At 36.7% G+C, this 12,868-nt stretch overlaps 1 protein-coding gene across 7 annotated transcripts in view; it reads left to right on the top strand.

Annotated features, from left to right (window-relative positions):
• TBL1XR1 (TBL1X receptor 1) overlaps positions 1-12,868 on the top strand; it is a 188,787-nt gene that overhangs the window by 132,264 nt on the left and 43,655 nt on the right. The window contains exon 1 of one of the 7 annotated variants that reach the window (XM_032629514.1): positions 10,379-10,484. The exons of the other annotated variants lie outside the window; for them this stretch is intronic. The gene's annotated coding sequence lies outside the window, so the exon portion shown is untranslated. Of the gene's footprint in view, positions 1-10,378; positions 10,485-12,868 lie in introns of those variants that run through there. 7 annotated transcript variants of the gene reach the window in all.

Below are 12,868 nucleotides of genomic sequence, written 5' to 3'. Positions count from 1 at the left end.
TTATAGTATGAACAGTATTGTGGCATAAGAGGTCTGTTTCCCCAGGGAAACTCTTGAATTCTTCCAGAAAACATTAGCACCAATATTGCCAAGAGGGAATCAATTTTTATACTAGCAGGTCTAAAACATTTTAGACATAGTACCTCATTACATTCTTAATTTATTAATGACTTTAGAAAAATTTTCTTTAAATGGGTTATAGCTATCAGTATATGTGGCATCAGAACTTAACACTGTGAAGTTTTATAGTACTAGTGCATTTTAACATAACAGTAACAAACCTATCTATAACATGTTAACACACATAATATGTTTTATGGAAAATAACTTCCAAGACAAAAAATTTCCATGAGAAGAATGGCGTTGTTTTAAAATTTTGGAAGTCCCTGTTTAATCTCTGGTTTAATAGAAGACATCTGGGTTCTCACATCTGCTTCTGCATTCACATGTTGAGATACATTGTTACAGTGGAAATTTATGGGAAAAACGGCCTTTCAAGGATAGATAGATGTAATTTTTTTAAATCAAAATAATTCATTTTTCAAATAAATTTGGATGTTCTTTGCTACTACACCAAATCTCAGCAAGTGGGTAGTTCCTTAAGGGTTAGGTGCAGTGCAAGTTCTGAAAGTGTATCAGTGAACATTTTGTATTCTGTTATATTAAAATCCATTAGTCTCTCTTGAACTTTGAATGGGTTGTTTTCCTCATGCATAACCTTATGCTAGTCATTGGGAAAATATTTGTTCACTGAGTTATACAAATCTTCCAAATGTTCATTACACAATAGAATAAACCAGAGTCATTAACATCCCCACTGATCTCATCACAGAAATTTTGGAGTAGTATCAGGAAGCTCTCAAGCTCATGGTGGCTGATAAATTTTCCAAATCCTAATTATCTCTTAAAAGCTTAAGTTTTATTCTTGCCAACAAATATTGTTAGTTGTTTTCTTAAAAGTGACAGATTCACTTTGTTTATTTGCAAGAAAATGTCTGCCAAATTCTCAATCTGAAAAACCATACTTTGTGAGTTGTTTGAAGTAAAAATGGTGTTCCATGAAAAAAGTAGCTAGTTCAGCTTGCAGTTCAGACATTTTCACAGTGCTTTTCTTTGAGACAACCATCATTTTGGTATGCAACAGAAATACTGTATGTGTACTTTTTGTTACAGAGGATATTGAAAAGGTGTGTTTCAGGGTTAAGATTTTAATAAAGTGTTTTTCCTCCTTCATCAAGGAATCTCTCAGTGAAGAATTTTTGTGAGTTTTTTTTTTAAGTGCCTGGTGGTGAATAGTATAATGACTACTAATACTGTAAGGTGTTAGTGCCTTGATTCCTACTAAGGTGTGAGCAGTTTTACCAACTATTGGTTTGTAATATCAGTGTAAAAATAAATTCAATGAAGAAAGCATATTTTATAACAGTATTTTATATTACTGTAAAAATAATTTTGATCTTTAGGACCCCTTAAAAAGTCTTGGGACCCCAGGGGTCTACAGACCTCATTTCTGTACTAAATAAAATAATCAAACTTTGTCATGGGCATGACAAAGATAATGAATCTGGGTTTTAGTTTTGAGCACTTTGAATAGTGTTAGCCGTTGAAGTACATGTACTATGAAACAGAAGGAAGCATCTTTTAATGAGATACTATTAAAAGGTCTGTCTTTGCAGTTATAAAGTCTATATAACCTGACTAGGTAGAGTACTTACAAAGGATGGACACGGGAGACCCTTCTCCCCGTGTGGTTATGGAGTGATGTACTTGATTTGTTTCTCTGTTGTGTTTTTTGTCTGTCTGTTTTTTAAACAGAAAATCTTCCAGGATAGTTCTACTATTTTCTCTTACCCTGTGAAATTGACCTATGAGGTTTTCATGGTGGAATCCCTTCTCACTCCACCTTTTTCAATAAAACTTTGGAGGCCTACCTCAATTCATATATATCAGCAATTTCTACTCCATTTTCTTTTGCCTTTTGTCTTCAAGATTTACTCGTAGCTGGGTTGTGTGTGTCTTGTGGGGGGTGCGTGTGTATCAGTCTGCTGAGTTTTAAACTTGGTTTTACATCATCTTCTCTTGATTTGAACAAGCATGTATTGCCCATTGGGATGAATGGGATCTCTTTACATCTTTTTCCCATACTTGGACACCTGATCTATATTAATCATACATCTCTGCTACCAGAACAATCTTCCCTACATTTTTACTACTTCTCTCCCAAAGAATTTACCACGCATCAGTATAACCAGTCCGTGGACACTTGTTTTGATTCGCTTAGGGCTTAGTAGTCTTAGTTTTTATCTACTTAGTCTTTTTTTCTTTTGAGGAACCAAAGAATCTATTCCTTATTCAATAAATTGTTTCATAAATACTATTATAGGTAGTATTTGTTTACATCTCTATGAGTTTGTTACACGTGGTACCTTATTCTGTTTATTTTGCCTGCGATATCTCAGTTTTAAGCCAAGTATCCATTCATTCAGTTTTAGCTGCATTCCAGTCTTACAGGTCCTTATAACATTTCTGTTCCAAAGCCAGAATAGTAAGTTTTTAAACTGAGAAAATCCTGTTACCATTCTTATATTGGTTCCCATTCCCACAAACTCAGAGCTTTTCTTGCTACTGGGAGGGGACTAGGGTCTTGATTTTTATTTTCTTACCTGACTTTTCATTTCCAGACTTTTCCTTCCCAGACTGGCTGGGAATGACCAATTACTGCTCAATAGTTGAAAAAGGTAGACCAGAACTATGGCCTATCTTCTGTTTCCTTAGTGTTTTAATTTCTTGTCCTTCTTTATTCCCCTGTCAGCATACCTTGACTATAATTTATTCAATCATTTAACACATGTTTATTGAGTCCATCCTTGAATCATATAGTTTTATATTTTAAAAGGATTTTAGAAGACAGCTGTGTGAACAACCACTTTTTTTATATGTTTGGGAAGTTGAAATCCATACTTGTGGACTGTGAAGCAGCTCATCAGAGGCTTTTTGGGTATAAAAAGGAAGAGCTGTAGCAAATGTCAGTTGAACTTTAAAGTTGACTCATCACATAATGCATGCTAGTTTACTCTTCTCAGTCTAGAGAGTTTGCTGAGACTCTTAAAATTGCTTAATTGGGATTCAAAGTTAGTGTTCCCTATCATCAAATCAAGGACACATGTTCTGTAAAAACAGTTCATTGTTTTGTGAAAACCACAAGGTATTGTGGGCTGAACAAAAATGGGCGATGGGTTGGAATTTACACACAGGCCAGAGTTTGTAAACCCCTGGTATAGATCACAGTTGAATCAAATGATTGACATTAGAAGTCTCAGTTGCTAATGAAAAATTGGTTTGATATACCATTTGCCTATGCTTTTATATAAGTCAGTATTTATAAAGGATAGCTGGTCCTAATAAGCATTATGCATAATAAGTTCTTAAATATTTCTTAATGAGGTGGACTCATTTATTTTCCCTTTTCCTAATTCCTGGAGATGTCCATCTGAGGTCTGACAGTTTTAAAAATCCTCTCATGCACTTGTAAGCCTATTAAAAAATGCTTTATTAAAAATCACTGTGTGATCTGGTACTCTCTTAGCCTGCGAGATTTACATGTAATACTCTGTGTACTTGTACTGACTCAAATCATTGAAGTTTAAAAGTGAAAGAGACTACTGTCTGCTTCACTCTCCTCATTTTCTAGATGAGGAAACAGGCCCAGAAGATTTGTCTAAAATCATACAGGATACCTGAGATCTTATTTATCTCTCATGTTATCTTTAATTTACACGAGAGCTCTGGATTCCAATGGAAAAGGAAAGGAAAAGCAATTTAGAAGTTTATCCCTTCTCGGTTATGCTTTAAATTCTTAAGATTCACCCACTTTGTTGACCATTAATCTGATAACAAAACAAACAAAGCAACAACAACCAAAAGAAAAAATTCTAACAGCACAAAAATTGCCTACAACTACAGCCATACCTCAGAGATACTGCAGGTTTGGTCAGACCACTATAATAAAACGAGTCACATGAATTTTTTGGTTTCCCAGTGCATATAAAATTTACCTTTATACAATACCTTAGTCCATTAAGTGTGTGATAATAGCATTATGTCTTAACAGATATATACCTTAATTTAAAAAATATTGCTAATAAATACCATCATTTTGACAATGCAGGGTTGCCACAGACCTTCAGTTTGTAAAAAACAAAAAAAAAACACTTCAGGACAATAAAACGAGGTATGCCTGTGTTAAAAAAAAAAAAAAGAAATCAACGTTTCTGTAAAATACACATATTGCCAGGTACACTCTTAGTAAAATTATCTGAAAGATGCTCATGTGCCCAAATGGGAAGGTAGAAGTCAGTGCTTGTGCTTGCTGGTTTCCCTTCACAAAGTATCTTGTCTACCTATTTTTTTTTTTAATTGTATTTGTTTCTCTTGGGTGGGGGTGGGTACTATAGACTTTTTCACTAGGACATTATATTCTACTTATTAAAGATACCCTTTAAAAACTTACATAAAAAATGAGATACAGAACTAATTATTTTAAAAGGATATTTTCTCCTTTTTAATAGTATGAGTAAAAATTATCTCATAAGATTGAGTCTTTAAAAATAATAGTTTAGGGCTTCCCTGGTGGCGCAGTGGTTGAGAGTCCGCCTGCCGATGCAGGGGACACGGGTTCGTGCCCCGGTCCGGGAAGGTCCCACGTGCCGCGGAGCGGCTGGGCCCGTGAGCCATGGCCGCTGAGCCTGCGCGTCCGGAGCCTGTTGCTCCGCAGCGGGAGAGGCCACAACAGTGAGAGGCCCGCGTACCACAAAAAAAAAAAAAAAAAAAAAAAAAAAATAATAGTTTAAATTCAGCATTTATCTTAATGTCAAGAGTGGTAGAATTTTTGTTTGTTTTAAGGAAATGCACTACTGTGCTTCTCTTTGGACTTAACGTTACAGGCATCCATGAAAAGACATCCTTAAAATGTCTGACAAATAAACTATGGTTGTAGTCCAGGGCTAATGCTCTATGAAATGTATGTCTGCTGTTGTCATTAATGCTTTAAGAAATCAGTCAAATGATTTGGTTTTATTGTACTGGGTTTTATATTTTGTTTTAAATTTGGTTAGTATTAAAATATGCTGAAATACATATTTCAATTAGAGCTTAATGTTTTTTTCTTGAGATTATGTGTTTCTAAATCCTGATTTGTTGCATTTTATGATTTACAAAAGTAAGTTTTGTAAACATGATTTCATTTAGTCTAATACAATTTTGTGAAATCTTAATTTAACATTGCAAAAGTTCAGAATGTACCTTCTACACATTTTAAGCTGTATTGCGAAAGACTTCGGAACTAAGTCTCAGAATACACCTTCCTTCGTTGTACCATATTTTATGTACACAAAAGTGTTATTACCTAACATTAGTAGGATTTTAATTACTGTTTTTAATGTAGTGGAGAATTAAGCATAATGCAGTTTTTTTGTGCTGTTCATGAGAGTGTTGCATGAGGAGTGGGTGGAGGAGACAAGCGGGTACTGTGGGGAAGAGGATTATGAAGTGTTAATGCATCCTGTTAATGTCGTCATCTTTGACAATTACAGGACAGGATAGGTTCCTAAAGACAGAGGCAAATTTTCAGAAAGGCAGAGCCTGGCAATCGTGAACTTAACATTGGTAATTTTAAAGTTCTCCAGTGAATGATCAGAGTTTTACAGAATTTGTGATGATAGGTATGTATCAGTTTACTAGGGCTACCATAACACAATACTGGGTGGCTTATAAAACAACAGAATTTTATTTCCTCGCAGTTCTGGAAGCTGGGCGTCCAAGATCAAGGTGCAGGCAGGTTTGGTGTCTCGTGAAGCCTCTCCTTGACTTGCAGGCGGCCGCCTTCTCCTTGCCTCCTCACAGGGCCTTTCCTCGGTGCACATGCATCCCTCGTGTCTCTTCCTCCTCTTAAAAGGACAACAGTCACGTTGAGTTATATTCACATTATTAAAGGTTTACCCTAATGGCTTCATTTTAACATAATCACCTCTTAAAAGACCCCATCTCCAAATAAAGTCATATTCTAAGATACTGGAGGTTGGCCTTCAACGTGTGAATTCTAGAGGGGTACAGTTCAGCTGTGAGATGGTAATAACCACCAGTAACTTAGCTAATGGATAAATTGATTTAATTTCTTTCCTCACTCTGTTTCATTTCCCTTCCGTACACTTTGTTTTGTTGTTGTTGTTAGTTGTCCTAGTTTGGTATTTTTGCCAAACCAGTGTGTCATGGTTTTAACAAGACACTTTGACAATTTCCTATGATGACCCATGGAGATAGCGCGGCAGTGGATGAACTGTTACTTTACTTCACAGGCAGATTGAGAATTTATATACAACAGATTTTGATACATGATTCTTTGTGAGTTTAGAAGCTGTTATTTAGCAGGGTATTAGAAGCAGTTTGTTTGTGACTGTAGTGGTGGCTGACCATTTAGGACTGCCAGTCATATCAAGGTCCATGTAAGCTGTGTAGTGATAACCTGTGCCGTACATATATCCTTGGCAACATATGTCGTGGCTTGGAATTAGCAACTTCCTAGGACCTCCTAGTGCTAAGAATTTTGATTCTTTTTATAGTTAGTACATTCTTTTACATTATACATTCCATACTTTTTTTTTTTCTTCTCTGAGGAGAGTCAGTATAGTATTTGAGTAACATTTCTGAATGCCCAGATCTGTATATAGACGTGTAATTCTCATGTGTCGGTGCTATTGCGTTAAAATGAGGAATATAACACTGAAGAGGAAATTATATAATGTGTATGTGACCTAGCCCCATACATAGCATGTAGCAGCTACTCAGTAAATGCAAATAGTCTCCTGTTTCATTTTCTTTATCAAATTAATGAGAAGCAGTGTACACACAGATGGGAGCAAAGGCAACTTGGTGTGCTGCAGACATTTTGAATTAAAAGGAAAATTAGTTCTTCTAACACTGTGCCTATTACAGAAACCTGTAAGCCACCCACATTTTACATCCTTCACCTGTCTGCACCCCCAGCCTCAGGGTGTATGCTTTCATAATTTTTTCTTATCTAAGTTGGAGTTAATTGTTCTCTATCTTCCCAGCAAGATCTGGTCCTGGCATTGGGTAGCCATGTCTCTAGTACCTGTCATAGTGCCTTGCACATTGGAAGTGCTCATCCAGTTTTAAACGAGTGAATAAAATAAATCTGTCAGAAAAGTAGTGCTTTAGTGCATTTTCCCCCCATAGGCTTTGTTAATTCATCACCATTGTAGTGTTTACTTTTCACTTGTCATTGCCCCATCCTCACAAATGTGTCTAGTCAGCATTTGTTTGGGTTGGCTTGTCACCCCAAAGTAATACAAGTAACTGGAAGTTTGACCTTCCTGTATGAAGGGAACAGAACCAGAGGTACCGCTTTCCATGAGCAGTGAATTGTAATATTACACTCTGAAGCATTTCTGCTGGGATGTCCTGTTTAACACATATAAAGTGTGACTCCCCAGAGGCCTGTGCTCTCTAGGCAGCCCATTTCTATAGTAAGTCTTTTCACTTTCTAGTCTGGAAGCAACTGGGAATTTTTGGATTCCCACCCCCCTCTCCACTCCTTATCTCTCCAAATATAGTCTGTCACTGACTTTAGTCACTTTCTTGTTTTAAAACATTTCTTGGGTTGTCTGCTCTCTTTAGGTTGCAACTGACAAATCTTCACTGGATTATACAGTAAAATTCATTTTTGACTTCTTCAAAATACTGTGGTAAATTAACTTCAGATAGTATTTGATCCAGTTGCACAATAGATATTTAATGTCATCAAGGACACAGTTTCTCTTGTCTCTGCTCTGCCCTCCTTCTCTTTCTCTCTGATAGCTCTGTTCTAACCTCAGTGATGCACATTCATCCCAGGCTTCACAGAGTGCCCTTGTTGCCTGCCCACTCCTGTGAAAGGAGGAGGTTGACTTTCATAGAAACCAGCACACGTCTTCTAATGTTTCACTTACTGGGAGTGATTGAGTTGGGACACGTGGGGTATGGTGTGAGTCTGTGGAGGAGGAATGTCAGCCCTAAACCAAAGATATGATTTGCTGGTTGGCTTAAGCAAATAAATGCCTTCCTTTGGACCAGGAGGTCCATCCCATTTAAACCACAGGGCTGAGAATGGAATAGGTCTCCAAATGGAAGGCAGTAGTAGTAAAGTAGTACTGTCTTTCGCAGATAGTGTCAGTGAATGCTGCAAGAGGCAAGCCACAGTTTTCTTCATCTTGTGAATTATGGTTACCCCATGTCTCAGCTGCTGAGTTCCAGAGAAGCCTGAGTCATTCTTTCTGCTAGATGGACTCCCAACATATCAATCACCTTGGGCCCCTGTGGGTCATTAATGTTTATTTGGAAGGGTATCCCAACATGTCCAGGGTTACATTGTTTGATAATTATTTGTCAATATTAAAACAACTGTTATTTTAACATCAGAGTTCTTTTAGCAGCTTTTAATATTGTTGCTCTTTTTTCAACTATTAAACAGCTATGGCCAGTAGTTGTAGATACTGTATTTAAAGATACAGTTTCTCTTTTGTCACCAATCTTGATAATATTGAGTATTATTTTTAACTGTTTGCTAATGTTATGGCCAACATGTTTTTGTTGTTGCTGTTGTTGTTTATTATTGGTTAAGTTGAACATTTTCCTAATGTTTCAGCTTGAGGGGTCCTGAATTGGTTGTCTTTTGAGTGGATCTAATTTGTTGGTATTCATTAAGAATCACAATAGCGGGCTTCCCTGGTGGCGCAGTGGTTGAGAGCCTGCCTGCCGATGCAGGGGACATGGGTTCGAGCCCTGGTCTGGGAGGGTCCCACATGCCGCGGAGCAACTGGGCCCGTGAGCCACAACTGCTGAGCCTGCACATCTGGAGCTTGTGCTCCGCAACAAGAGAGGCCACGACAGTGAGAGGCCCGTGCACCGCGATGAAGAGTGGCCCCTGCTCGCCGCAACTGGAGAAAGCCCTCGCACAGAAACGAAGACCCAACACAGCCCCAAATAAATAAATAATAAATAAAATTTAAAAAAAAAAAAAAAAAAAAAAAAAAGAATCACAATAGCTATTTAGCTATTCCCTTTGTCCGGTAATTTACTTGTAGGGACTTTTCCTGATCTAGAGGACTATTCATATATGTACACCTACCAAAAAGAAATGGAAGAAAAAACAACTTTAAGCATAAATAGTCTTATAGGAGTCTTAGAATAATGAAAATTTGGAATCATCTAAATGTTGAACAAAGCGAAAGTGAAACTAATGTGTCTGTTATGGGATACTATGCCACCACTGTACATTTTGGACTAAATTTTTTTTGTAAGATAAAGAAATTTTGATCATGCATTTGATTTTGGATAATGCAAAGGTTTTCAGACCTCTAAATAGTGTGTTGTAAGCAGGAGATTTAAGAATATCTTTATTGTTTTTTTTTTCTCTCTGTCCATAAGTTTTACTGTTTTTTCAATCTTGTAAATTTAAAATAATGTGATTTAGGATAATAGTTGGGCCCTGGTATGCTCCAGAAATGGTATCAGAAAAGAATATGGTATCTGTCCTATTTGAGGCCAAAGGCAGAAATGTGCTAGATGTGTAGAAGAACAAATGAGGAGATGGTTAATACTTGGAGCAGTTATTATCCAGTTTGTGAATGCTGAACTCAGTTTTGTGGTGCTGAAAATGCCGTACATATTCAGTTGAAGGAATCGTAGCTGAATTGCATCAGCAGTCCTGTTTTTGTAATATTTGCTAGATTGTTGTCTATAAAGTCTTGAAGTAAAATATTTCATACTAAACATTTAATATATTAAGTGTGCTTTTAAATATAAACACTTGGCTAAATATTGGTTAAGATTGTAATTTTTGGTTTTACTTCTGGCTACTTTAATATAGCTGTGGGTCTTGAATTAAGTAATTGATTGCCTGTAACTGATGGAAGTTTTGAATAAAAGCTTTTATGATTTTACAAGCTGTTTCTGAGACTTAGGGAAGTACAAAGGTATTTATTTATTTATTTATTTTTTAGAACTCAGTCATTTACTATTTAAGGATGAATAGGTATGATCCAGCAGAACATACAAATAAAATGCTTTGTGATTTTAGGACGTGTTGGTTTATTTTGGGTATCTTGTTTAAGAGTCCATCAGCTCCTTGAGGGCAGGACTTATTTTACACATAGTAACCTCTACCAGGCGTGACATTGAGGGCTGGACCTCTTTGGTATAGGGTGAAGATTGGATGAGTGTCTCACTGATGTTCTGTGACCTTGTTTAAGGGTGGTAGTTCTGAAAGATACCACGATGGAGGAAGTACAGTGGTAAGGTTTTTATGTGCACCCTGAAAATTGGTGATAGCTGGTATGAGTATCTGGTCTTCACCTGGGGCAGATGAAGACTACATCATATTATAGATGTATAAACAAATCAAAATGGACCAGTTCTGCAAAGCTATGGTGAGTCCGTTAATGAAAGTGGTGGCATTTTCTTTAATTTTGCTCTCTGGCATACAGGTTTTTTAAGGTGTTTTGAAAGTGAATACTGAAGTTTTCAAGCAGGGAATGTCTTAATGTTTGTTTGTTCAGTGGAGTATAATTGCTTTACAGGGTTGTGTTAGTTTCTGAAATGTTGTCTAATTTCCTGTTCTTTTCAGATGACCTTTTGATGTTAGAATTTAAACAGACCAGTTTCATACGGAAGCATATTCTAGAATTAAATGTCTTTGAAAGTGGATAAACTCAGGTCTTTACAGAGTCTATGTAATTTTATTGCTACTGTGACTGAAACTTTTAATGCAGGATTACATTGACTTTGCTGGGTTTTTTTTTTTTTTTTTTTTTTCTTTTCAAGGACACATTTGTTTGTATGTTTCTCTTCACTGAAAAACTGTCAATTCTGCACGGCTTGGGACAACTTTATTACGTCTATCTATTCCTAGCTCTTAGCACAGTGCTTTTGTCCATCCTAGGGATATACTTGGTATAAGGGAAAACAATAATGTTCTTTCTCTCCAGGAATATAAGAGCTAGCTGAAGTAGGACTAGAGCTAGAATAACCCTTTTGAAATTTGAACAATTTACCCTTTTCCCTTTAAAAAAAAATTTGGTTCTGTAACTTTTGGTTACAGAAACTAATCTGGTACCATGATCAATGTAATAAACCCATTCATAGCAATTTGAACAGATAAGAACTTTCCTGTTCTTCATGTTTAGTGTTTCTTGTTGACTTTAAAAAATATACCACCAATAATATGTATTTATTATGGGAATTTTTGTAGATAATAATCTATATCATTTTGACTTGTGTTTTTCTTTGCCCTGGAATATATTAGGTGATGCAGAAGCACCCATGATCACTGCTTTAAGTTGGGACATTTTGGTGACCTTTGCTTACTGGAACCAGGCCTTGTTGAAAATTTTTACATAGGTACTTCAGTGCCATTATTCATTGTTTGAATATTGGACTGAATGATATATTAGAGAAAAAGAATACTCTGTTTTCTTTACCAGTCTTTTACTAGAATTCCACTTAACCAATCTCATTTTGGGAAATCCTCTTCATCAAGCAGTGACTCATTGTTCCCCTGACAAACAGATACCTATGATTGGTCAAGTTGTGATTTAATTTCTTATAATGATAAAATGGGTGGTGTGGTTTTATTTTTTAAATCATTCAGTCAACAGGCTTTCAGAATTGACTATTGAGTACCTACTACGTGTGCCGAGCACATTATTACACATTACTGTGGGTCAGGATAGAATTGAGCAAGGTGTCCTCGAGAGCACAGATCATCTGCTGTGCCACAGGGACATCTAGACAAGGAGTCTTGAGCCACAATTATAGGAGTATTTACCTTTATCATTCTGTTAAGTGTGATGCATATGTGTATCACATTCAGGTGATTAATTATAGTATTTGAGTTAAATCGGGGCGGGGGTGAGGTGCATTTTTCTTCACGTGAAGGTGGTCATTACTTTTCCTCCATGGTTTCTCATCTCAGTAAATGAAGTACTACTCATCCAGATGTCCTAAAAGATTCTTCCCTTTTCCTGAACTCTGTGTCCAGTCAATCACCCTTGAGTCTGCTTCCTAAATATCTTTGGAATCCTAGTATTTCTCTTCAGCTCTAATGCCACAGTCCAGGTTTTTAGGTTACTCCAGCACCCTCCTAACTTGGCTACGTTTCCTTCTAGTCTGTTCTTCGTATTAGAATTCTGGATGATCTTTTTAAAATGTAAATGTGGTCATTCCCCCTCCCTGCTTAAAACCTTTTAGGGCATTGATTTTCTCTTAAGTGATGGTTTCAAGGCCCCTCTCAAGCCTTGCTTCATGTTTTCTTTCTTTTTCTTCCCCCAGCCCTTCCACCGACTGTTGCTGCTCACTGGATTGCTTCTGTTCCTTGCCTTCCTCCCCAAATATTCATGTTCTCATTCTCCTCCCATCTATCCTTCAGGTCTGCTGTTAGGCTCTGAAGAGGACAAGTTTGCTGACCTTTTCTTTAAATCCCTTCTGTGGCATGAGAACGGATAAATATAATCAGGACATATTTAAGTTATGTCTCAGTTTCCTTCTTTCCCTCCTTCTGAGAATATCATTTGAGTTTTCAGAACTGTACTCTAGTACTGGAGATGTATTTCCAGACTACTAAGCTTGGTTAGGGCTTCCTCTGTGTATTTCCAAGGGGGAATTGTTATTACCTCCTTGTTTGTCTTTCTTTTTTTCTGAGATAAGCTCGATGAGTGTTTAGTCACCAGGTTTTCCATAATTTACAGCAGTAGCAGTTCCTGTCACATAGTAGCCTGCTCAAGTGCTTATTAATTTGTGATTTTTAAATATACTC

Source organism: Phocoena sinus, chromosome 4, assembly GCF_008692025.1.
Source record: "Phocoena sinus isolate mPhoSin1 chromosome 4, mPhoSin1.pri, whole genome shotgun sequence".
Lineage (NCBI taxonomy): Eukaryota > Metazoa > Chordata > Mammalia > Artiodactyla > Phocoenidae > Phocoena > Phocoena sinus.
Note: the sequence above shows the minus strand (reverse complement) of the source record. Positions and strands in the feature narration are given on the sequence as shown.